Here is a 26,096-nt window from a genome sequence, read left to right as displayed (position 1 = left end):
TTCACTTACCTTTGGATCATATTTTTAAGTAGACCACCACTCCCTCTTCAAGTGAGCCCATTCAAAGCAAAGCACATTCTAGCCTCAGTCACTTTCATGACGAAGGCAAAAAAAAAATTGTGCTTTCTATGTGGAAGTCCTACTCATAGTCAGCAGATTGGGACTCAGTGAAGCCTTTCTCCAACTTTGAAAAGCCTAATTAAACCAGCAGATTCAGCTGGAGGATTTGTAGTTGTTAGTGATCACTTCCAGCCCTGTTGCACTCACACCCAAAAAGAACTTGAGCAAACAAAGCCAGATCCTGCCCATAGGACTGAATTCTGAAAGACCTGCTGTGGCCTCTCTCCTTCTGTGCTGCTGTGTCCCAAAGTGTGATCCTCACAGGCTTTGGTACGCAAGATGGTCTTAGGTGGTACAATGGATACTGTTCAATTTCATGAGATATATGTTCGTCTCAATAATATATTGTACTGGTGGGGTGCGACCAGCACACCAAACTTAGGGTACAGGTTTTCTTGAAAATAAATGTATGCAGGTATGTGTGCATGTGCAAAAAGTGAGCTGATTTAAGGACATTATAGGACAGGGTGTATACATATGTACACTTTCACATCGGGCCCCCGTGGGGAGCTGCTCCTTCCTCTGCTGTTGTCTTTGCCTCTGTCTCTGTGTCACTCATGAATAAATAAGTGAGATCTTAAAAAAATATATATGTATACTTTTCTATTGCTACTCTCACAAATTATCACAACTTATGACCAAAACAACACACATTTACTGTCTTGCAAATCTGGAAGTCAAAAGCCCAAAATGGATCTTGTGGGATAAAATCAAGGTACTGGCACAGCTCTGTTCCTTCTGGAGGTTCTGGAAGAATCCATTTCCTCTCTCCTTGACCTCCCTGGCTTCTGGAGGTGCCCGCATTCCTCTCTTTGTGATCTTTTCCTCGTCTCTAAGTGCATTGCCCCAACCTCTGCTTCTCATGTTGCTTTTCCTTTTCCTCACTTCCCTCCTCTTGCCTCTGTCTTATTACTGAGGTTCACCTGGATAATGTAGGATAATCCTCCAAACTGAAATCCTTGATTTAATTGCATCTTAAAGACCATCTTGCCCCATAAGGTAACATATCCACAAATCCTTGGGATCAAGATTCAGACACCTTTGCAGGGAAGGGCATTATTCAGCACATCACGGCATATAAAGACCAAGTTGTCAAGGTGATATAGGTGTGAATGAATGACATTTGGGAAACCTTGTTTTAGTTCACTATTCCTTTATGGCAAACTACTCCAAATCCAGTGGCTAAAGTACACTTGCTATCAAACAGTTTCTGTGGGAAGGAATCTGGGGGTAGGTTAGTTGGGTTTTCCATCTCAGAGTATCTCCCAAGGCTCCACCTCAGGTGTCAGCTGGAACCACAGTCATCTCAAGATTCAAATGGGATAGGATCTGCTTCCAAGTTCACTCATGGATGTGGGTGGGATTCAATTCTTTGTGGTCGAAATGAGGTCTTCTTGTTCCTCATTAGCTGCTGGCTGGTGGTTCTCCTCGTGGCCTTATGGGCCTCTCGATGGGCAACTGGCTACTTTGTCTTTGTCTAAGTAATCAAGCAAAAGACTGAGAGAATGTGAGCGGGATGGTAATAATTTTCTATACCCTGATTTCAGAAGTGACATTCACTCCCTTGTGCCATGTTCTTTTCCTCAGCAGTGAGGCTCTAGGTCCAGCCTGAGCTTTGCAGGATGGGGTTACAAAGAGCATGAATCCAGGTGGTAGGAACATTGGCATTTTAGAATCTGCCTACACACTTGTCTTAGGTCCTAATTTTTCTGCCTAATTTCACCTACCTGATGTGAAAGTCTGCACTTGAGCAGAAAAGTGACAACTCTAGATTTGTTCTCCTCCAGGAATCTGGGCGTCTCCATCTCTCTGTTTCCAGTGTTTCAACTACAAAGATCTGTGTTGGCACTGGCCCTCTTAATTTCCCTTGGGGTCATGGGCCCTCTCCCTGTGTGCCCATCCTCTTTGGTGTTCCCACTAAATTTAGATTCCTAAATCAGTGATTGTCTTTAAAAAAATTAATGTTATACATTATTTAAGAAACCTGATGTACAAAAAACAAAAACAAAAACAAAAAAACTTATAAATACATTTTCTTAAATTAAATGAAACCCAAATCTGAGCTCTGGCTCTTTCGGGTGTTGGGAAATTCAATCCCAGAAATGTTTTGAGCAGGAATAGATTTCTCTACCTCTATTTAACGTATCAGATTCTTAAATATCTGTGTCTTTCTCCATTACTTCGTCTCTTTCTCCTTCAACATCCCAATCCCCTTTCTCACAACCTCTTGGCTTTTATTATTCTGACAATCAAGGGTTTTTGAAAAATGCACATTCTACAACTGGTTAATTTGTGTTTTGATTTGCATGAAGTCTAAAATAGTCAAAGGATAAAAAAAATAAAACAGTCAAAGGAGTCTGGCTCTTTTATGAAACCAGATGGTAAAAAGGATTGGAGAATGTTCCTTACAAAGTGTGAGGGTCAGTTAATTTCTGTCTCTGTCTATTATGATGCACTGGAGATAACCCTCATGAATTTAATTTGGTGACCTTTTGCAGCTGTCAGGCCTCAATAATTTTACCTGTTTTGATATTCCCCCAAATTGCTGAGGACATTATAATATAAAGAGCTAGTGAATATGCATAAATCCGTGGGATCTTGCACAGTGGTTTATGAGGATGGAGGAGTACGGAAGGCAGGTTGTGTCCTCTGCCCCTTGAAGGGATCGCATTCTTTGGAGATAAAGTGAGTTCATACATAAACAGTGCTTTTTTCCCTATTTGATTCATATTTACTAATAATTACCAATTATCCTGAAAATTCAAAGAAGTTTTTAAAAGAAGAACATACAATATTTTTTGTCAAAGGGGAACATGGTAAAAAATAATTGTGGGGCAGCCCAGGTGGCTCAGCGGTTTAGCACCACCTGCAGCCCAGGGCCTGGTCCTGGAGACCCAGGATGGAGGCCCGCGTCGGGCTCCCTGTGTGAAGCCTGCTTCTTCCTCTGCCTGTGTCTCTGCCTCTCTCTCTCTCTCTCTGTGTCTCTCATAAATAAAATCTTTAAAAAAAATTAATAAAAAATAAATAAATAAAAAAAATAATTGTGAATTCTCTGTTCTTGCTAGTGGTCTTTGAGTCCAATACTATGCATATATAGAGCTCCTTCTACATTTCAGGGGCCAGCTCCCAAAATGGTAGAACCATTCTACAAACTTCTTCATGGCTTGCTATCTTCAGCACCGCACTCCCCTCCCCATGAAGAATTTCATGTTTTAAAACCATTGAATTTTCCTCAATATAAAAATAAATGTAGAAATTAGTATGAGGAAGGCAAAGAAAACATTGCATTTTTATTGCACTCTAAATATTTTACATTTTTTTTTATAATCTTGTAGAATGGCTCCATAGATCATTTTGTAAAAATGACTTTCCTGGCAAATTTCAAGATGGGAGTGTCTTATTTCCAGAGTCATCATTTGTAGCTAGACTACTCTACTGTGTTAAACAGCCCTAGTAAAAAATAATATTACTGTTTTATACTAACAAATGTTGTTTTTACTTGAGTAAGACATTAAACAAAAATGAAAAAGTCCTGCCCTGGAGTCGAAATACCACTTTCTTTAAATAGTGAGTTCTTGGTTTTTTGCTTAACTGAGTATATATTTTACCCAAATTGGTGGCCAGGTTTACTGATTAAATCATCATGAACTTCCTCAGCATTCTGGTCAAAAGACAAAGCAATAACAAAATCCATAACAACAAACAACAACAAAAGTAAACACAAAACATGATCATTTTACAAAACAGTCAAGATCTGGTACGTTAAGGAAAACTGTTCCATATGGAAATTGAGAAAATCAGTTCTTCAAAATTTACATTGTCTTGGAGGAATTTTGTACCTATGAATAACCCATTGGTAGATGGTATTTTATTGTCTAAGGACAGTGGATGAAGATGCTGCTCATTCAGAGACATCTGCTGAAGCCAGTGGAGAGGGGCTATGGAAACAGACCTACTGGGAGATCCCAAAATTCCTGCTGACTTCTTCCTATGCTTACCCTCCCTTTCTTTTACTTTTCATTTTTTATTTTATTTTCTGTTCCTTATCTAATTTAATCTAACTCCATTCTATTCCAATTTCTTCTCTCCTCCCACCTCCCACCCCCTCCCCCTGACACACATTTTCAGCTAGGGAACCTTGGTTAACATATTATAAGGTTTGCAAACACAGGTTTTTGAGATTACACCAATGGTACCCATCATGGAGGCACAAAAATAGGCACTATCTCGTGAATGCAAGTTCCCACTCATGACACCAGTTGCTGCCTGTGCTTATGCATCAAGAGCATATCCCCAACTGTCCTTGCCCCATGAGCCCCTGGTCCTGCTTTAATGGAAAGTCACTGGTCTTCATTTCTTGCTGGGATGCAGAAGCTGAATAAAGATTTTGTTTATTTAATTTTTTTGAATAAAGATTTTAACCTCAGTATGAATCACTTCAATCAGTTTTTTTTTGATACCAGTATTTCTCCTTTCCATTCTCTGATCTTAGTTATAGATCTGCAACCTATTATCCTTTCATATGTACCTGAGTTTAGAAGTAAATATGACTGTAAAACAAGGAAATATGACTATGACATCGTTTCTCAAAAACAATTTAGTTCAACCTATTGATTTTCTTAGTCATCTAAAAATTAATATGTCAATATCACATTTCATTCTTAACTTTGACATTTCCTTTCTAGCTCCAGATCAGATGCACCTCTCCTGAGCCGTCTACTCTTTCTGCTTCCAAATCACCTCAATAATCTGTTTTATCATCCATAGTCTAATTATTGGACTCTTAACTAAATTTATCTATGTGAAAATAATAAAATGGAATCACTATGAACTAATCCATTGTAAATAGGTCAAGTTGTGTTTTTAAAATTAATTAAAACCCATTAGACTTCAAATGTTGCCATAATTATTGCCATTTACATTTATGATTATTTATGTGTTATACTCCTTTCTTCCTGAGGAAAGAGACCATACTATTTATCTTTGTACCTTTGGTATTTTGCATTCCATAGGCATTTTAGTAAATGAATAGCTGAAAGTAGTATCTGAAATGACTATGAGAACTTTCTTACAGAGGTATCGGCGTTAATAGCTCTAAATCTAAAAAGATGATATTTATTCTGTGCTTACTATATGTTAAATATATTTTCAACTTACTTTGTATGAACTCATTGTTTTACCTACCAACAGACTCATGCGGTAAATCCATAATTATCTCCATCTACTGAGAGGTAAGTCATAAGTAGTAAGTGGCAGAGCCATGGTTAATTTGGATCTTAACTGCTATGCTCTATTGTTTCTAAATAGGAAAAGCCTTTTTTAAAATTAAATTTAATTTTTTTGTGTGTGCTAAAGCAACTAGGAGAATGGGTTGTTATTTACCTATGTGAGAAGACAATTGAGGCACAAATCTGGGGAGAAAGCTCAGGAGTTTCATTTTTACATGTTAAATTTGAAATCTCTACTAAGTAAGTAGAGATCTTCTTGAGTAGATAACTGGATATAAGTATCTGTTTTAGGGGAAAAAGTCCAGGCCAGAAATATAATTTAGGGAATGTGTAGTTTATATTTAAAGTTCTGAGATTTGGGGCAGCCCCGGTGGCTCAGCAGTTTAGTGCCTCCTGCAGCCTTGGGCCTGATCCTGGAGACAGGGGATCGAGTCCCACGTCGGGCTCCCTACATGGAGCCTGCTTCTCCCTCTGCCTGTGTCTCTGCCTCTCTCTCTCTCTCTCTCTATCTCTCTGTCTCTCATGAATAAATAAATAAAAATCTTAAAAAAATAAAGTTCTGATTTTTGATGATATCCCATTGGGAATGACTATGGAGAATGAGTCTGCATACTGAGTGCTAGGGTCCCCTAATGTTAGAGGTTCGGGAGATAATGCATCATCCCTAAGGACTAGTAATGAGGACTAGCAGTCAGTGAAGAAGCAGGGAAAACAGCAGAAAGTGCTCTAGAACTTAGATGAAGAACACATTTCCAGGCAGATGAAGTGATCTACAGAATGAAAATCTACCTTCCTAGCTTCTTTCTGGATGCCAATGTATTGAAAACACATGCTGGAAAAGAAAGTTCGCAGTCATGTTACTTTCCTATAGAAGGGAAATGACCTTGGGTGGCAATTCAGTAGAGTCTGACATAAGGTAAGAGCTAACTGTCTTTCTAGGTCTTAAAAGACAGACATGTACAACTATAAATAGGTCTCTGACCATGACTGACCAGGGCTATAAGTATTACTTTATCCGTGTCTGTGTCTCTATGGAGGAATGCAAATTCTTAGCTACTGAGAACTATATAGAAAACTTTTTTTCAGAGTTTGAATATAGTAAGTAAGAAATAACATACAGGCCTCTACCGATGAGCCACAACATCTTCCCTAGGATATTTTCTAGGACACATAATTCAAAAGTGGAATATCATGCATTAATTCATTTTAGCAATCAAGCAACAGACCTATCTCAGAGTACATGAGTGAAGGAGCTCTCACAGGATGGATAAAGATTAATTTAAATTTTGCTTAATCTGTTTAGGTGGATAGTGTTTAATGAAAGGAAGATTGGTAAGTATTTGTTGAATTGTATTGCCTGAAAAGCATAAAAGAAAAGGTGAAGATTATACCAGTAACATAAGTGTGTTGGTCTTCTGTACCTCAATGTGGATAAAAAACAAACTGGAGGACCCTTATTCAAAACCTCATCACCATTCATGATGCTTTCCAGACGTTTCAAAATGTTTTTCTTATACATTTTTTTCCTGAAGTGATGAATGCATTTTTTTTCCTTATAAAAAATAACATTAAAAATCACTAAATGTTTTAAACAGCAGCATGGAATAGAAAAAATAGCCCAGGTCCTTAGGCACCAACTATTTTCAATTTTATACAGAAAAGTTTTTCACATCCTGATACTGAGAAAATGAATGATTCCAAAGAGCACATAGAATTGTGCTGTAGGGCTGCATGAAGCTCCTTGGAACTTGTAACCAACCCACGCATTTTTATCAGCTCCATAACAATACAGAAGTCAATAATAGAGGGGTGATTCAGTAGCCAATCCAAATCCAAATGACAGTGGCCTTCAGAACAAACAGCCCAATCAAAGTGACATTGATACTACTTTGAAACAATAAATACTAGCTCTGTCACTGCATAACTGCATCAAAGTGCCATAGTCTCTCTAGCTGTCACCTCAGAAGACTTCTGGAAGAAGGAGAGAAAAACACAACAGATGCATTTTATTATTTATTTATTTATTTATTTATTTATTTATTTATTTATTGGAGGAAGAGGGGCAGAGAGAGGGAGAGAATCTTTGTTTCTTTTGAAGATTTTACTTATTTACTAGAGAGAGAGAGAGAGAGAGAATGAGCACAAGCAGAAGGAGAAGCAGGCTCCCCGTGGAGTAAGGAGTCCGATGCGGGGCTCCATCCCAGGACCCTGGGATCATGACCTGAGCCAAAGGCAGACGCTTAACCAACTCAGCCACCCAGGTGCCTGAGAGAGAGAGAACCTCAAGCAGACTCCACACCCAGGGCAGAGCCCAATGCCAGGTTCGATCTCACGATCCTGGGATCATGACCTAATCTGAAATCAAGAGTTGGATACTTAACAGGCTGAGCTTCCCAGACGCTCCTCAACCAATTCCGTATTACTTGCAGCTGCAGGTTCACATTGCCTTGAACTTCCTTGAACTTCAGGTGGGTCTTTGCTTGTGCTTTTGTAGATGCTCGTCATGGGTGGAATGCTGGCTATTCAAAACTGCAAGGAGGTTTTGCATCTCTCTCCCAGATCATTCTGATTCTCCACATCTGTCCATAGAAAGGGTGATGTGTACCCTGAAAAGCCAAAGGAATACCTTGTTTACTTCTATTCCACAATTAGAGTTTTCCTAATCCTGACTTCCAAATTTGAGGACAAAATTAAACAAAATTTTCCTCCTTTTTTGTAACTTATAAAGATCAATCGCAAATGCATGAGTAATGTTAAGCCCTGGTCAGTCACTGACATGATTGGTTTACCACTAAGAAAATTAGATAAAAGTAAACAGAGAAGATTAAAAATGAAAAGAAATATATTGTGATATACATGCATATTTGGGAGGAAATAAGCCACTATCTTTAATCAGTTAAGACTGATGGTCTTAGATCATAGCTCTCCTGAGTTTATTTTTAACATTTTTTAAAAGAAATAACTCATCCCTCCATTCCTAAATCATCACAGTGAAATGTCTGATATAACTTAGAAACGCTAGTTTTACAGACTATCTTCCTTCCTTTCTGTTACCCCCAAATTCTTTCATTCATTATTTAGACCTCCATTTATTTCTCTCATCACCTATTTTGGATAATATTTTAATCCCTAGGGACATGAAATGTCTCAAATATGTTATCTGCCTTGTAGTTAGAATTTAAGAGGAAGTTAGACTTACAAATAACTGGTTATAGATTCAGGCAAAATGAAATAAGTTCTTAAAAGAATATAAGCAGTAAAGAAGAAGAAGAGAGAAGAAAAAGAAAAAGAAAAAGAAGAAAAAGAAAAAAGAAAAAGAAAGGAAAAGAAAAAGAAAAAGAAAAAAAAAGAAAAAGAAAAAGAAATGACTTATGATTACTTTCTTAGTGGTGGAAAAACCACAATAACCAAGACCGTTTTTCACAGTTTTCTCCGCCAGCGTAGAAACTGCCCTGATCGTCCTGGCAACTGACTCCGTTATCAAGAGTTACCCACAGGGAAAATATTCAATTTTCCTAACCCTGGTTCCTTTTTAAAAAACAAAACAAAAAGCCCCCAAATAACCTAACCTGAGTCAAGTACCTGCTTGACTTTTGAAGCTTGAATCTTTTCAGTCCTTTTAAACCTGCAATTACAAAGGAAACACACAGCAACAAGCATTTCACAAATAAACAAAACCTGGTCATCAGAAGGTCCCGTGTGGTGACAGTGTGGCTTCAAGGAGAAATGTGAACGCTGCACTGGCTGTGGGTGGTCCCCTGGCTCCCAGACCAGGAAGACATCCTGGGGGTGCCTGACATCTTTCTCTTTCATTGATGTCGACTCAATGTATTTGTTATGGAATGGATTTTGTTGTCAGAGAAACTTATTATAAATCTATTCTGTGAACTTATTTAATTTATACAATAAAGAGAAGAAATGCTAAGCATATGATTAATATTCAATTCTCATACAGTTTAAGACTGAAGGATATTAAGATACAAGAATTACAGATGTTGTACACATCTGTACAACATTACACCTGCCCCTTTCCTAAGTTTTGACTGTCTTTTGCTTTTATCACTGCACTTTTATCAGACAACAGAGTCAGCCCTTAACTAACTGCTTGGACAAGGTTTGACTTTAGACTGTTCTTTAAAAAAAAATCCTTGGGGTGCCTGGGTGGCTCAGTTGGTTGGGCCTCTGACTCTTGGTTTTGGCTCTGGTTGTAATCTTGGGGTTGTGGGATCAAGCCCTGCATTGTGCTCTGCACTCAGGGCAGAGTCTGCTGGTCCTTCTCCCTCTGGTCTTCCCCCTGCTGTGCTCAATCTCCTTCAAATAAATGAGTAAGTAAATAAAATCTTTAAAAAAAAAATCTTTACTATGTCTAGAGTCAGTCCTGCATTTATAAGGCAATTGCCACCCCCTAATGGAGCAAAGAGCCTCAGGGAATGCCACATGCATGGTGACATTTAATATTAATGTAAATCACAGAGCAAAGACGATGCTGTGGGTAATTCCTCTCTAATTATGTTCCCCTGGACTCCAAGCCATCCTTTAGATGAGACACCATTGAAATGGGAGAGGTACCCATGTTTCAAACCAACAATATAATTACATAGAAAGCTTTCCCAATGCTAAGACTTACTGCCAATTCTAAAGAGCTTTATAATCTTTAAATGGTGTGTTTATTTTGGAAAACAAATAAACTGAGCAGTGACTTTTGGAACAGGAGATTGGGGCAAAGTAAAGATGGTGGAAATGCAAAATGGAGATTTTTAGAAAGCCTAAATTCCTTAATCAAATGGACACGTGCCATTCAGAGATTATAAATAGTATACACATTCATCGGCAGTACGAAGGCTGTTTGAGGTGGTTGTTTCCCGAGCTTATTCTGCTTGAGGCCCCACTCTCCCTCAAGCCACCTCATGTAAAACTAAAATCTAAACATAATACAGCTTGCAAAACGTTGTATGGCAATATAGGCAAATGTTAATTCAGAGTTAACTTATGGGGAAAGAAACAACTGTAAATTAAGGAAGGGGAGCTCATTTGGAGGGAGAGTCAGAGTTTATAGATTGTCTAGTTCTAAACTCAGTGGTCAATTTTCTTTGGTGTAAATGCTAAACTGGTGAAAAGGATTGGCTTTAGAGCATTGCTGTTAGTGATGAGCAATGGATGATGTATCATTAATTAAGCACTTCCTTCTTGCAGACATTAACATTATCTGTTCAGACATCAACCAGTGTTGTAGCATTATTTTCAGGCTTAAAAGGTAAGAAAAGGGGGCTTTAGCAGTATTAATAAGTAGCCCAGACCATATAATTAATGATGAATCAAGACAAAAGTCAAAGCCAGCCCTGTCATTCCAATTCTGTACTCTTTTGCCTGGCTGCTAAGACCACTGAGTGTCTGCCACGATACTGGAAGGGCTTTGGATAGGGGCAGAAATAAACCTCTTTGGGAGAGATTGGGATGTCTGCCTCATTTCTAATTTTTTAAAATTCTACTTACCAACCTTCTTAAACAAGATTTAGGGGAGGGTGGGAAATAATTTGACATGACTCTATCCTTAGAAAAGAAGCTTCCCTGCCTGTTGAGCCAGTAATACATTAAAATGCAAATTTCTTTCTCAAAATGGAATATACTGAGTGGGACTATCATGAGATCCTGGTTGTAGATATTAATAAGATGATAAGAAATTGCAATGAGTCTTTAGCAAGTAAAACAGTAGAATGCTTTTCTTGTGCCCTAAGAACATTTTGAGGCATGTGTGGTTTCCTGATTGCTCAGGATCCACTTCCACGCACCACCCCCGTGTCTCCTATTTGGTGGAATCACTTATAGCACAACTTCCTTTTGGAGAATTGTTGGTGAAATTGGCAAGAAAGATAACCTGATCTTCCTTAGCCTTCCATGACCCCAGTGTGGGCTCTTAGACTCTTTCCCGTCTTCTAAGATGTTGAGTCTTAAATGAAACCTAACAAGGATGGAGAAAACAAGTAATGGAACTAATTCTTCCCAGTAGTCCTTGCACGGAGGTGATGACTGATTATTATCTGTTGTCTGGACACTAGCTGTTACACTATTTCCCACCCCTTTCAAGTCAGGGCCTTCAGTTCTTCAATGAATTTGATCATGTCCTACCTTGAATTTGCAGTCCTATGATGGAGACAGCCGGGGCACTTTGGCTTAGCTGGCACCAGCTCCAAGAAGTCATCCTTGGGGGTGCCCCTCTGAAGTTGCTGCCTCACCCCAGTCAGATGGCTATTGTAATCAATATCTGGCTTTCCAGACTTTTCCCAACAGGTCTTACTATCTGACTTTGTCTTGTTTACTGTGTATCTTCATAATATGTTTGAGAAGTTTGGCCCCTCAGAGTTTCCTGCCAGCCACAGTAGGGCAGAGAAGATGTTTCACCCATGTCTGAGAGCACAAAAAAATTGATGTAAGGACGCCCATAGGGTGTGAAGAGGTCTACCAGTCAGGAGGAGGAGGAGAGTGAAGGAGAGTTCCATGGACCAGCATAGAAAAGCCAGATGGGAACAAGCATGTCTCTGAACACCAAAGTGAAAGAAGGAAGTACAGACTAGACCGTTGTCTTGCTCTCCAGCTGCTGCTTCCACATGAGGCGTGTCCTTTTGTAGAGATAAGACACACTCTGAGAAAAGAGTGTCTTTTCGTATCCTTGAGTTTGTAGATGGAGATTTGTATATGATAACGTGACTGTGAATTCCTCAAACAATAAAGATATAAAACATAAAACAAGTCTCTTGTGGTCCTGTCCCTCCCCACCCCCAGACATAGGCAGTAGCAGCCATTCCTATAATTGTGTCCATAGAGAGATATATAGATATAAGTATGTACTTAGACACGGACAAAGTCATATCCCTATGACAGAGCTACAGCCACCTCTGAATAGAAGAATAGGATAACACCATATGTACTGTTCAGAATCAATTTTTAGACATTAGGAAATAGTGCTCTTGAATTGGCGAAAATGGAATATGTCAATCATTGGTAGGTTGACAGCTGACAATGTCAATTAGGAATAACACGTGTATTTTCTTTTTCTATATAAAAACGAGTTTTGAAACTTCAGAGCCAAATTGCTTGCTGTGATCAAGAGGCCACCAGGATAAGATGAATTGTTACTGTGCAAGTGGGTTCTTTGATGAGAAGAATGAACTTCAATTGGCAAACTCATAAAAAATCAAAGATGCTTAGTGCATGACTCTGGAAATTAAATTATGTTCTAGAAGTTTATTCTGTGATTAATTACAATTAGAGAGCTCTACACCAAAACAGAGTCATTAAAATAATTTATTTTTCTAAGATCTTTTGGTATGAAGAGCCAGAAAAAATGCCTTATTATTATTATTTTTCCCCCAAAAAACCTATCACCTGAAATAATATAAACCTCAGTGTACTTTAGGAAATACACAGAGTGCATTTCTTTCAGTGGTGAAGTACCAGGATTTTAAAAGTTTACCAATCCTTTCAGAGAGGTTGTGTCTGCCAAAGAAATGTCTGAGAGTATCAGAGTTAATAATGTCATTATCCTAATGTTTATTTGGCCAGAATTTTTAGATGATCGCTCATGTTACTTTTTTTTTTTTTTTAATGACTAAATGAAACTGACTGAAGCTTTCAAGGTTGAGAAAAAAGTCAGTGAGTGTATTTTCTGGAATAAGGGCTGTATTTAAGAGTTAGGGTCATGTCTCTATCCAAGGTGTAATTAATTGCTTTAAGTGTATTTACACAAAAAGAATGTGTACTGGGGCACCTGGGTGGCCAGTCAGTTAAGTGTCCAACTCTTGATTTCTACTCAGGTCATGATCTCAGAGTAGTGACATAGAGCCCCACATCAGGCTGTGGGTATGGAGCCTGCTTAAGATTCTCTGTCCCTCTGGCTCTGTCCCTCCCTCTGCTCACATTCCCTCCCCCCCCCCAAATAAACAAATAAATCTTAATTAAAAAAAAAAAAAACATCAACATGTAGCAAATAAGTATACTTGCCTTAGTTGGTTCCAGCTGCTATAACAAAGCACCACAGATTGAATAGTTTTGTAAACAATAGAAATTTACTTCTCATGGCTCTGGAGGCTAGGAAGTCCAAGATCAAGTAGCTGGCAGATTCAGTGTCTGGTATAAGCCTGCTTCCTCCTAGACAACCATGTCTTTGCTGTAATCTCACATGGTGGAAGAGGCTGGGGAGCTTTCCCGGGCTGCTTTTATAAGGGTTCTAATCCTAAAGGCCCCACCTCCTAATACTATCACCTTAGGGGTTAGGCTTCAACATGTGAATTTTGAGTAGACACAGATATTCAAATCACAGCAGTATATGCACATACATATGTAAAAATAAATGTCCTATTTTTTTAAAAAAGGTTTTATTTATTCATGAAAGACACACAGAGAGAGGCAGAGACATAGGCAGAGGGAGAAGCAGGCTCCCCAAGGTGAGCTGATGCAGGACTTGATCCCAGGACCCCGGAATCATGACCTGAGCCAACGGCAGACGCGCAATCACTGAGCTACTCAAGTGCCCCCAAATGTCCTACTTCTGTTGAGCTAGATATTTATATGAATGCATAATGGTGATAAATACTTAGTTGACGTTCTAAAATCCATTTCTACCCTATATGCTGGTAAAATTCACGTTAATCTACATTATTACAATTAGCCAAATTTCTGAGGATCTAGTAGACAGCTCATATGGCCTGTACTATGTGACTATCAAGGCAAGCTTGAAGAAGTTTAAAATATACATTTTCCAGTTTTGTATTGGGGGAGGCAATAGACTTGATACATTTCCTCTTTCTCCTTCATAACCTAAAGGATAATAAGCAACGCAGCGCAGATCCACCAAGGGATGCTGATGGGGAAGTAGTGGGAAAGAGTGATTGCTGAACTCACAATTCATCTGAGGTCCCAGGGGACAAGATCACAGAGTACAATGGAAAACACTGCTGACCTAATCTTCGATACTGCCAAAAGAAGTAAGAGTTACAAGGCAATGAACAGACAGCGCTCAACCTCCCCTTGGAGCGGAGATGCAAGACTAATTATAGAAGGAGGTGTATTTCAGACAACCAAGGGAGAGGACGGCAGCTCTCACAGAGCTAGAAGGATGCAACGAGTGTCAGCTTGGTTTTCCAAAAGCACTGCATTTTGGATGGAATGATTGAGCTTAACGATCTCACAAAGAACTTAGACTTTTAGAGTTTCCTTGGTTCATTAGAAAAAAAAAAATAAGATTCCTAATCCAGATTGTCAACCTGGAAGCATTCACTCATTTAGCCTGGTGGTAAGCAGAATGGTAGCGACAAAGAATTACGAGAAATGGTCTGTCCTGACCATTTTGTCTTTACCATTTTGTTGAAGTCTGACTGCTGATAGACGTTAAGCCTCACCTCCCTCTTCTCCCCTTGCACTACACCTGTACAAGCTGGTGAGAAAGCCTGGTGCTCTCTCCTTTGGCATCTGTGGGGCATTCAAACAATTCAAGAGAGTTTTGCAGACATGGGACTGTCATTAGGAAAGGCAAAGGACTAGATGTGCCAAAAGGGAAAGGACTGCAATGATCCTAGCCTAAGGAAAATGTGTGGATTAGGAAGCAGACAGAAATACCGGTAAAGGACAGAAGGGGTCAAGAAACCAAGGAGAGGAATTTGGATTCGGTGTGCCTGCCCAAGAGAAACCCAAGAGATTATTATCTGTATTTGTATATACGTATAGAATATAGACCATCCTTCTAGGTATTTGGATCCCAGTTAGTGGGATGAGCAGACTGAGAATAACACTATGGAACATGTGGGTCATTAGGTTATTTGTCAAGTAAACCTTGATAAGATATCTGCATCATTACATAGAGTCTAGTTGGAATTTATAAAAAAAGGAGATCTGCTTAGATTCCAAACAGTTTCATGTGGGGCAAATTACAGAAAGTACTGGGGATCTGCCAGGAGTATGTTGTGTTTTTTTGTTTTTTTTTTGTTTGTTTGTTTTTCAAGTAAAATGCACGGGTGTGGTATCTGAAATTCCACCAACTTCTGGCTAGAAATCTAAAGCCAGATCAGCTAATATAACCCAAGACCATTCCTAGTGGTCAATGCAAGTCAAAGCACACTCTTCTATATGGACTCTTCCCAAACCAGGACACTAGGGAATCCTAGAGGAAAAAATAATATTCGCCTGTACCGAAAAGGAAGTTGATAACAAAAAATTGCATGAGGACTTCATCCAGCATGAGGGGAGAATTTGTACCCCCATAATACATAAGGTACTAAAACAATTTAGAAGGATCTAAAGAATAAACATGTCAAAATGATATTATTCCATTTATTTGAAGTTCAAACAGAGGCAAACTAACGTATAAGGTAAGAAGTGAGGATAAAGGTTATCTTTGGGGCAGGGAGAGAAGTACACAGTACAGGCTTCTGGGATGCTGGTAAGTTTCCATGACTTGGTGTGGGTGCTGCATTTTGTTGTTCTTTTTAATACAATTATTTGTAAAAATGTACCGAGCTGCATAACTATGATTTGGTGCTATTTCTCTATATTTGTATCCATCAATAAAATAGTTTTTTTTTTAAAGGTACACAAGCAAAAAGGAATTTTCAGACATGTTCAAATCAAGACAGTTTACCTTTCCGAAATTTACTCTGTTTACTCTAAGTAAACAGTGTACTTTGGTGGGAAGGAATCTCAATCTGTGAAGTTTGTACCATTTACACATTTTCACCCAATTCCCCCCTGCCCCATGCCTCAAATCTGGGACCACATATCTGATCCCTTTTTCTGTGAGTTTGGCTTTTTTAGATTCCACATGTAAGTGAGATCATACAGTATTTGTCTTTCTCTGGCTTGTCTCACTTAGTTTAATACTCTTGAAGTCCATTTATGTTCTTGCAGATGGTGGGATTTCCTTCTTTTTTAGAGCGGAAAAGTAGTCAATTGTCTATATAGACGAAATTTTCTTTATCCACCCATTTTTGGATGGACACCTAGGCTGTTCTATTTTTAGTGTTTTGAGGAACCTTGTTCCTAATGATTTTCTCACTTCTCCTCATCCCCTTTTCCGTGAGGCAGAGAACAAACAGGCAGACCTGGCTCAACTCTGATTCTGTTTTATACATTTGACATTTATTGAACACATACTATGTTCCAGGCACAAAATGTGGATACTTCATCCATCTTTGTTTCAAATAAAGATAAATTCGATGAAGGCAGCATCTGATCTTTCTTCAGATACTAAACAGCATTTGACATACAGTAGGTCCTCAAAATATAAACTAAATGCAAAGATCATACCTCATGCGTTATTGCCAAGAATATGTAAGATGAGGCAAATACAACTTTTGATGTAGCAAATAGATAAAGCTCAAAAATGTCAATGACTTTTCTTACTTTTGAGGAAAATATAACCCAAGAAATCTGCCGGCCATTCTTTTTATTTCTCCCATTTCCTCTAACAGATTAAATAAACACATTGCCTTTTAAGGTATAGTCCATACAGATACAGTTAATCAGATTGGAGAAAAATAGTGTCAGCTAAAACAGACTTTTTTTTTTTTTTTTTTAAGTCATCATCTCCAGGGTCACCTTTTCAAGCCCCAAACTGAAAATCTGTAATCTGTCTACAAACGAGCACTGTGATGCGCAAGAGTGTAAAGCAGTAGGTTTTCCTGCTGCCTCTGGGGGAAGATATATCTACTGTAGGTATCAATTCAGCCATGGAGAATAATTTAATCATACTTGTAAATGACATTCCCACAAAAGGTCATCAGATCTATCAGGCCCTCATCAACTTAGGAAAATTAGACTTGCTTTATCGATGTTGGAAAGTGATACAGTGCCTGACTCTGCTTCATATGGAAACTGGGAAGTCAAGAAAATGTGTCTGAGCTGAGCAATGGAACCCCTGAAACCCAGGCAAGCGAAAGAGCCCACCGTGAGACTCTCCAATTGCAAATTCCCATTCCAGCTGGGGTTGAAATTTGTTTCTTTCTGTCCCTTTTTTTTTTTTTTAAACTGCACTAAGTAAATATGTTACAAAATGATAACATAAAGAGAATCATTTCAAGAAACCAGAGATCTGGGGGATCCCTGGGTGGCTGAGCAGTTTAGCGCCTGCCTTTGGCCCAGGGTGCGATCCTGGAGTCCCAGGATCGAGTCCCACATCGGGCTCCCAGCATGGAGCCTGCTTCTCCCTACTCCTGTGTCTCTGCCTTTCTCTCTCTTTCTATGTCTATCATAAATAAATAAATCTTTAAAAAAAACCAAAAACATATTCTTATTTAAAAAAAAAAAAAAAAAAGGAACCAGAGATCTGGATCCTACCAAAGAGGACATGGAGGGGAAAAAAAAAAAAGAATTGTCCACATCTGTTTAGTCAGGCAAGAGGCCTTTGCTGTGATGATGAATTTACTCTCCAGGGAAAAAAGTGTTTGGCTCTAGGAGAATAAAAGGCACAGGCTGTCTCTTATAGATGGAGCTGGAGTAGGAGGGCCGGGGAGGATTTATCTTGGGGCTTGACCACGTCCTCGCTGTGTGTGTGCCCCTGGCACGTTAACCTTTTTCAAACTTACAGTTTTGTCACCCGTAAATTAGGATCATAGAGCATTTCCCAGGATACATGGTTGTTGGGGTGGTTAAATGAGAAAAGGCAGTGAGGAGCTAAGCATAACCAGTGGCAAAGAGCAAGACATCAGTTTGGTGACTCATCTTTTTATTACTCAGATAACCAAGTTCTCGAATCTAACTTCTGTAACATTCCTCATCTGTAGTTATGAGATTCGACCCAAAGAAATGATCTCAGTTTGAAGAGCAGTCTTAAATTGTTAGACCAGACACGTCACTGGGAATGATATTTGCATTTGTTTGTCATCAAATCAGCCTCTCTGGACACATCATGATGACAGCCGGGGCAATGAAAGAAGAAATAATCCACCTAATTGAATTAAGAAATGAAGCATGGGTGCGGTACTGCTTCTCTTGCTGTGCAACAAATTGTCCTTACTTAGCAGCTGAGAACAACACATATTTATGATCTATCATTTTCCTTAGGTCATCCTAGGGATATGGTCTCTCCCTGTACTATCACTGTGTGGGCAGGAATAGTGCCACAAATTGCTCCTGGGAGGTCATAAGGAAGCCAATCACTGTGGCCATGAGATTTGTCCTTCCGATTGCAACAGCCCTTCTTGGCAATCCTATTCCTAACACATGCAGAAGGAGCGCCCTTCACTCTCACCTAGAGGGAAAAAATAAAATTGCCTTTATTTAGCAGGCAAGTCTCCGGTTGTGTGGTCTGATTCATATGTCAGAGTTCAAATCCTATTTCTCTTCTCCCTTTTCCCATGTTTCAACAAGAAATCTATGCATGGCTGTATTCTCCCAATTGTTCCAGCATTGGTTTCAGCCGATCCAAGGCCTGAATTATCACCAAGCCTCCCTCCTGACATGTTGATCTATCCAGACTCCTGGCTGAGGCTGCCTAATGGGAGACCGATGATAACAGGGAATAAGTCATGTCACCTTTCCATCCCCAGAAACTATACTCTTAGCCAGTGTTTATACAGAGCTTGTCAGATCTATCTTTCAGATTCTGGGGGGGAAATGCATGAATGATATGGGCACAGTGAAAAACCGTAAATCCATGTGGGTGCACCAATCAGAGCTTCGGCCAATTATTTACGATTCATTATGCAATCATTTGATTTTTTTTCAATATTTCTTTTGAAGAGTTTTCAGCCTTTCAAGGCATTTTAAAATATTTTTTCCTATAATTTCATTCTCCTAGTTTTGAGGTAGTGATTCAAGACATTGATATTGGTGGCAGCATACAACACACACACAACACAGAAACACACACAGAGAGACTCACAAACAAGCAATCTATATTTGGATAAGATAATAATGAAACATTTTAATATAACTATTGGATTCCTGCCACGGACACTCATAGCACTGTCTCTTTCCTTTGACTCACTTATCATGGATTGTAAAGCATACATGTATTTGTATGATTTTTTGATTATTTTCCCTTTTCCCCGCTAAATTCCATAAAATGAGGGTCTAAGTTTCTTTTACTCACCATTGTATTTTCATTGCCCTCCGTAGTGATTATCATAAAGTAAAAGAATAGTATGTATTTGTTGGCAGAATGAATGGTTGAGTGATTAAATACTTGAATGGACGGTAATCCTCAAACATACGATAAATTCAAGATTCTCGATCTCCTGGTATTACTTAATTCCTCAATATTATAACAGACCACATCTTGAGTCTGCTTGTAACAGGGAGAAACTTAGCATGTTTGACTCCATGATGCTTCTATTTCCCTTGCCACTGTGACGGATAGCATTGGAATTTCTGCTTAGCCTTGCACGTAGCCTTGTTAATCTTCAAAGGAATTTTGCTTACAACTGAGATTTGCAAAAGATCTATTTTTTTACCCAAACTTACCTCACCCAAGGAGTAGGGAAGGATGTACAGAAATGACTCTTAGTTTAAGGCAGACAGGAACATGACCAGATTCCTGTGCACAAAGACCAACTGACCAAGGACAGAGACCTTCCTTGGATGTCTAGGGATGGTAGTCCTCTCTTGATTCCAGCCTATTATTGCTTCCCCCTCTCACTAACATAAAAGCAGCTCAAATTATGTACCTGGGGACATGGTTCTTTGGGACAATGGTCCGCCAGCTCCTTGGTTTCTGGCTATCCGAATAAAATTGTTTTCCTTATCCCAACATCCTGCCTCCTCCTGACTTACTGGCCTGTTGTAGGGGAGCAGAAGGAGTTTGGGTTCGATCACATGTCTAACTTCGAAACCAATGCATGCTTATTGCAGAAATTATACATTTCTAAAATCTCCAATAAAACTTTACCCATTGTGCTATCACCCAGAAATAGAATGACTGTTCAAATTTTATGTGTGTACTTCTGTGCTTTTTAGTCACTTGTTCTTTTACTTGATATATTGTGAACAGTTTCCAGGAAGTATTGTCCTCAACGTTTAACGATGATCTGGTATTCCATCCATCACAGGGATGAATAACAATCTATTTAACTGATCCTCTGCTTTTTTTGCCCATGGAATGTGCATACAGGATGCAATGCCAGAAAGAAGGGCTTTAGTTTCTGGTTGCCAGTGATTGTGTCTTTTGCCCTACCTTCATAGTAACACTGAGGTTTCATATTTTAAGACAATTTGGGCTTTATTTGGTGAGAACAATATATTTTTAAATTAATGTTTCTCTCCTGGATCATTGGTGTGATTGAATATTGCAATGTCTCTTTGATGTGTCAATGTCTAGGCTACAGTCCTCAGTTATTTCATCAAGCACTCATCTAAGTGCTGTGGTGAAGGTACTTTGTAGCTCTGATAAGAATCAGTTGATTTGGTGAAAGAGATATATTACCCTAAAGAACCTGGGTGGGCCTGATCCAATCAGGTCAAGGGCCTTAGGAGCAGGGTGGGGGCTCTCTGGTGAAGAAGAAATTTTGCCTGTGATCGCAGCTTCTGCCCAAGCTGTAGCCCTTCCTAAAAACCTGCTCAGGGGTTTTGGGCCTGCCTAGCCAGCCCCACAATTGCCTATAGCAGCTCCTTGTAATAAATCCATTGTTATGTGTCTCCTACTGGTTCTGTTTCTCTGGTTGGACCCTGGCTGATACAGTTTTTATATATTAATTTTGTGAATTGGCCATTTTATTTCACTTGTTCATATTTCCATTGGTAGATGCTTCTGTTTATCATCAGTGGGATGAGGTCCTTCGTAGGGAGGGAAATCTTTCTCTGTTTTTGTATTTGATAGTGCCAGTCCTCTGTTATTCTTTTTCAGAACTAATTCATACATAGTATTTTATTAACTGCAGAAATATCTCAATGGGATATTGATTGGAATGAAGTTAAACTTATGAACAAACTTGGGAGATGGATACATTTACAATATTGTTTCCCCATGCAACAAGAATAATATTCCCCCCAAACACGTCCATGTTTCAATCATGGAAATCTATGGCTATTGGGAATTTACATGGCAAAAAATAAGTTTGTAAACGTGTTTAATGATCTTTTATTTTTATTTCTTTAATTTTTAAAATATTTTTTTTTAAATTTATGTGAGAGAGTGAGAGAGGGGAGAGGCAGAGGCAGACTCTGTTGAGGAGGGAGCCCAAAGTGAGGCTCTATCCCAGGACCCTGGGATCATGACCTGAGCCAAAGGCAGATGCTTAACTAACTGAGCCACCCAGCTGCCGTAAGTTAAGGATCTTGAGATGGGGAAATTGTTCTGGATTATCAAGGTGGGCCTAATGTAATCACAAGGATCCTTGTAAGGAAAAAAATATTTTTAATTGGAATTTCCATGACTTGAAATTAAATATCCCTTGTAACACAGTTCTCAGTGTGGATAGCATTTCCATTTTAGCTGAATGATCTATGGAGTAATATTTTTTAAAAACTGGCTCATCAAATATTCCAAGTTGGCAGTTAACTACCTTTATCATTTATTCCTTCCTAATCTGAAAACTACACAATTCAATGTGCTTTATTCTGAAAACAAAATATTGGGTCTTTAATTCAAGGGTTGTGACATCCTAGGAAGACAGAAATCCAACAGCCAAAATACACGGAGGAGAGTAAATATTTAAAAAGATGGTGAGAACAAAGAACAACTCTAAGAAAGTCAAAGATTTTGTCACTTGGCCTGAAGACTTCTTTCCTGTAAAGAATCTATAGGTGGTAATATGTATGCCATAAATCACTGCTCAGCCATCAGTAGAGATGAGAGAAATTTGAAAATAATACCTTCTTTTCTGGCCCAGCAAGGCAGAAATGTTGAAATAAAATATGAGGAACTGACATAAGGAAAAGTGAGAAGGTTTCTATCTCAAAGAACAATTAGAGGCTACGGAGAACACAGAATGAAGGGGAAGAGCCAGCCTGCCATTCATCAGTTGAGGCTCAGACTTCTTCATGGACATTGCTATTTGAGGGGGAACAGGCAGTCTTATAAGGACAGGGATCAGTGGGAAGGGTGCGAAGTTGCATTTATGATAACTGCTTATATTTAAGAGACATTACAAAAATTTCTCCCTTTTATTTTTATTTTTTTTAATATTTTTAATTTTTTTAAAATTTTTATTTATTTATGATAGTTACAGAGAGAGAGAGAGAGGCAGAGACACAGGCAGAGGGAGAAGCAGGCTCCACGCACCAGGAGCCCGACGTGGGATTCGATCCCGGGTCTCCAGGATCGCGCCCTGGGCCAAAGGCAGGCGCCAAACCGCTGCGCCACCCAGGGATCCCAATTTCTCCCTTTTAAATAGCACAAACTCTATGGGGTTGGACATTATAAATAAAAAAAATTTTTTTTAATTTACAGAAAGGCCACTTTGTCACTTACAATCTTATCCTAACAAATCAACTGCTTTCATCCTATTTGATTAGTGTGTGTGGTCCTGCTACATACACTATCATAGAATAATATAACTACTAATTATAATGATATCGATAATAATAGTCATAATAGCTAATATTTATTGAAAGTTGACAATGTGCCAAGTGTTATGGGTCGAATTGAATCTACCCCCTTACCACCAAACTCATATGTTGGAGTCTCAACCCCACACACTCAGGATGTGGCTTTATTTGGAGAGAGGGGTCTTTAGAGAGGTAATCAAATTAGTATGAGCTCATTAGGTGGGCCTAACCCAAAGTGACAGGTAGGTGTCCTCCAAGCAAAAAAAGCAGATGTTTAGAGGCAAAGACACATACAGGAAGAACATCCTGTAGGATGAAGGCAGAGATCGGGGTGATGCTTCCAGCAAGCAAGGAATGTCAAGGATTTGCCAGCCAACCACAAGAAGCTGGAGTTGAAAGGTATGGATCACATCCCTCCCAGTCCTCAGAAGCAGCCAACTCTGCCAACACCTTAACTGTGACTTCCGGCTTCCAGAACTGTGAAACAATACATCTCTGTACTGTGCCACGGTTGTCCTAGCCAATGAATACACCAGGTACAGTATTAAACAAATGACACGCACTCATGTATTAAACACTCAAACAGCACTGCGTGAGGTATTCATCTCCTCCTCATTTTGCAGGTGAGAAGCAAACACCGTGAAAGAGGGTGAGTATCTTGGGAAGGTGCACACAGTTCCCAAGTGGGGAGTTGGGGACGCTTTCCCAGGTGGCAGGAATGGTGTGTGGTGTGGTTTTTCCTGCACTTCGGGCTGCTGCTCTCAGCACAAGGCCTGATGCTTTCTCCCTAAGTACACAATTGCATAAACCGTGACAGAGCTATGATTCTCATATACGCGGAGTGTTAACACAGGCAACACTTCGCATTTTCTTATAGGAAGGTTCTGTGTTCCTGCATAGCCTTCCATAATTGTTATTTCTAATGGCTGTACAAAATTCCAACAGTTTTGTGTTATTGTAATTTATTAGGTCATTATCCTATTACTTGGTTTCAACATTTGTACTCTTTATAAATAACACTGTGGTGGATGTCTTGTGCCCAGATATTTTTCCAGGTTTGTGTGTGTGTGTGTGTGTGTGTGTGTGGAATGTACCTTATTTTTTATAGTAAAACATCAAATTTATGAACATTTCTACAATTTTTAGAAAGCGTATTCTCAAATGACCTTACAAAAGACTCTTGCAAATGAGCGTTATGGACAGCATAAGTAAGTGATAAATATTTTACAACATTCACATCAGTATTGGGTTAAAGTTCACAGTCACTTTTAAGCCCAGTTAGTCAGGTAATACAGGCATACCTTGTTTTATTGTGCTCTGTAGATACTGTGGTTTTTAAAGATTTCTTTTATTCATTTATTTGAGAGATAAAGAAAAAAAAAAAAACCATGAGGGTGGATAAAGGCAGAGGGAGAGGATCTCAAGCAGATTCCATGCTGAGAGTGGAGCCCGTGGGGCTAGACTCATATAGCTACGACCCATGGGGCTAGACCCATATAGCTATGACCCATATATCACGACCTGAGCCGAAATCAAGAGTCAGATGCTCAACTGACTGGGCCACCCAGGCGCCTCCAGATACTGTAGTTTTTGTTTATATTTTGCAAGTTGAAGATTTGTGGCAATCCTGTGTTGAGCAAGTCTATCAGCACCATTGTTCCAACAACATTTGCTCATTTGGTGTCTCTGTGTCACAGTTTGGTAGTTTTTGCAACATTTCAAACTTTTTCCTTATTATGATATTTGTCATGGTGATCTGTGATCTTTAATGTTACTATTGTAACTGTTTGGGGGTGTCATGAGCCACACCCACATAACATGGTAACTACCATCCTGAAGGGTCAGCAGCTGTCAATATTGAGGCAAGACCCTCCACCAACAAAAAGATTGGGACTTGCTAAAAGCTCAGATGATGGTTAGCATTTTTCAGCAATAAGGTATTTAGTAATTAAGGCCTGTACAGTTTTTTAGGCATAATGGTATTGCACAATTAATAGACTACAGTGTAGGAGATCCCCGGGTGGCTCAGCGGTTTAGCGCCGCCTTCGGCCCAGGGCGTGATCCTGGAGTCCCGGGATCGAGTCCCGCATCAGGTTCCCTGCATGGAGCCTGCTTCTCCCTCTGCCTGTGTCTCTGCCCGCCACCACCCCCCTCTCTGAATAAATTATCATGAATAAATAAAAAAAAGATAGACTACAGTATAGTGTAAACATAACTCTTATATGCACAGGGAAACCAAAAAAATTAATTCAGCTCAATTTATTGTGATATTTGCTTTATTGTGGTGACCTGGAATCGAACCCGCAGTGTTGCCAAGGTGACTATAATTATTTTGAATTTGATTCTTTTGACATAAAATCTATTTTACCATCTTATTTGTGCTATTTTTCATTCTCTTACTAGAAATGTAAATTAATTTTGGATTCCCAATGACAAACTGATTTTAAATCCTGAGGTTACACCGAAAAATGAAAACATCAGTTAAATGAGGTAATCTGGGACGCCTGGGTGGTTCAGGAGTTGAGCGTCTCTGCCTTTGGCTCAGGTCATGATCCCGGGGTTCTGGGATCGAATCCTGCATCAGGCTCCCCACAGGGAGCCTGGTTCTCTCTATGCCTGTGTCTCTGCCCCTTTCTCTGTGTCTCTCATGAATAAATAAAATCTAAACAAAAAAATAGATGAGGTAATCTGCTGATAAAATTGATGGAACTGAAGTCATATTGAACTAGTTTATTAATTTAGTTAAACTACTTGTTTTGATTAATGTGAATGGGCACAAATCAAAATATTACCAATAGCTCAAATGACAGTATCTAGTGTTTGGTTGGAATTTCATAAAACTAAGTAAGATAAATTGTAATGTGTTTCAGAGTTCTGGTATCAAATGCACATACACACATCCCTAATGTTAGTTAGCTCGAAATTGTTATATTGAATATTTAAGATGTGCAAGATTAAAAAGGGAAAAAGTAGCCCATGATATAATTTTTCTCTAACCTCTCAGATGTAGGGGAGGAATTCAGTTTGCACTTAGAAAGTGAAAATGTTGGATTCTTGGCCACGAACACCAGATTTTCTGGTTGTGATCTATTACAGTCAGCTCAAGAAAAAGAATAAGCTGGATAAGCTGTGCCCATGCTGCCTGTTACCCCAGTGAGGGCTCTGGGGAAAGTAGCATCCTTTCTCATCTCTGCTCTCACCACGTGGTTGCTGAAAGACAGGGCAGCAGCTGAAGAGGAGGAAAGAGAAAACCAGAGAGACAAGGAAGGAAGGGGA

The sequence above is a fragment of the Canis aureus genome, chromosome 26 (assembly GCF_053574225.1).
Source record: "Canis aureus isolate CA01 chromosome 26, VMU_Caureus_v.1.0, whole genome shotgun sequence".
NCBI lineage: Eukaryota > Metazoa > Chordata > Mammalia > Carnivora > Canidae > Canis > Canis aureus.
Note: the sequence above shows the minus strand (reverse complement) of the source record.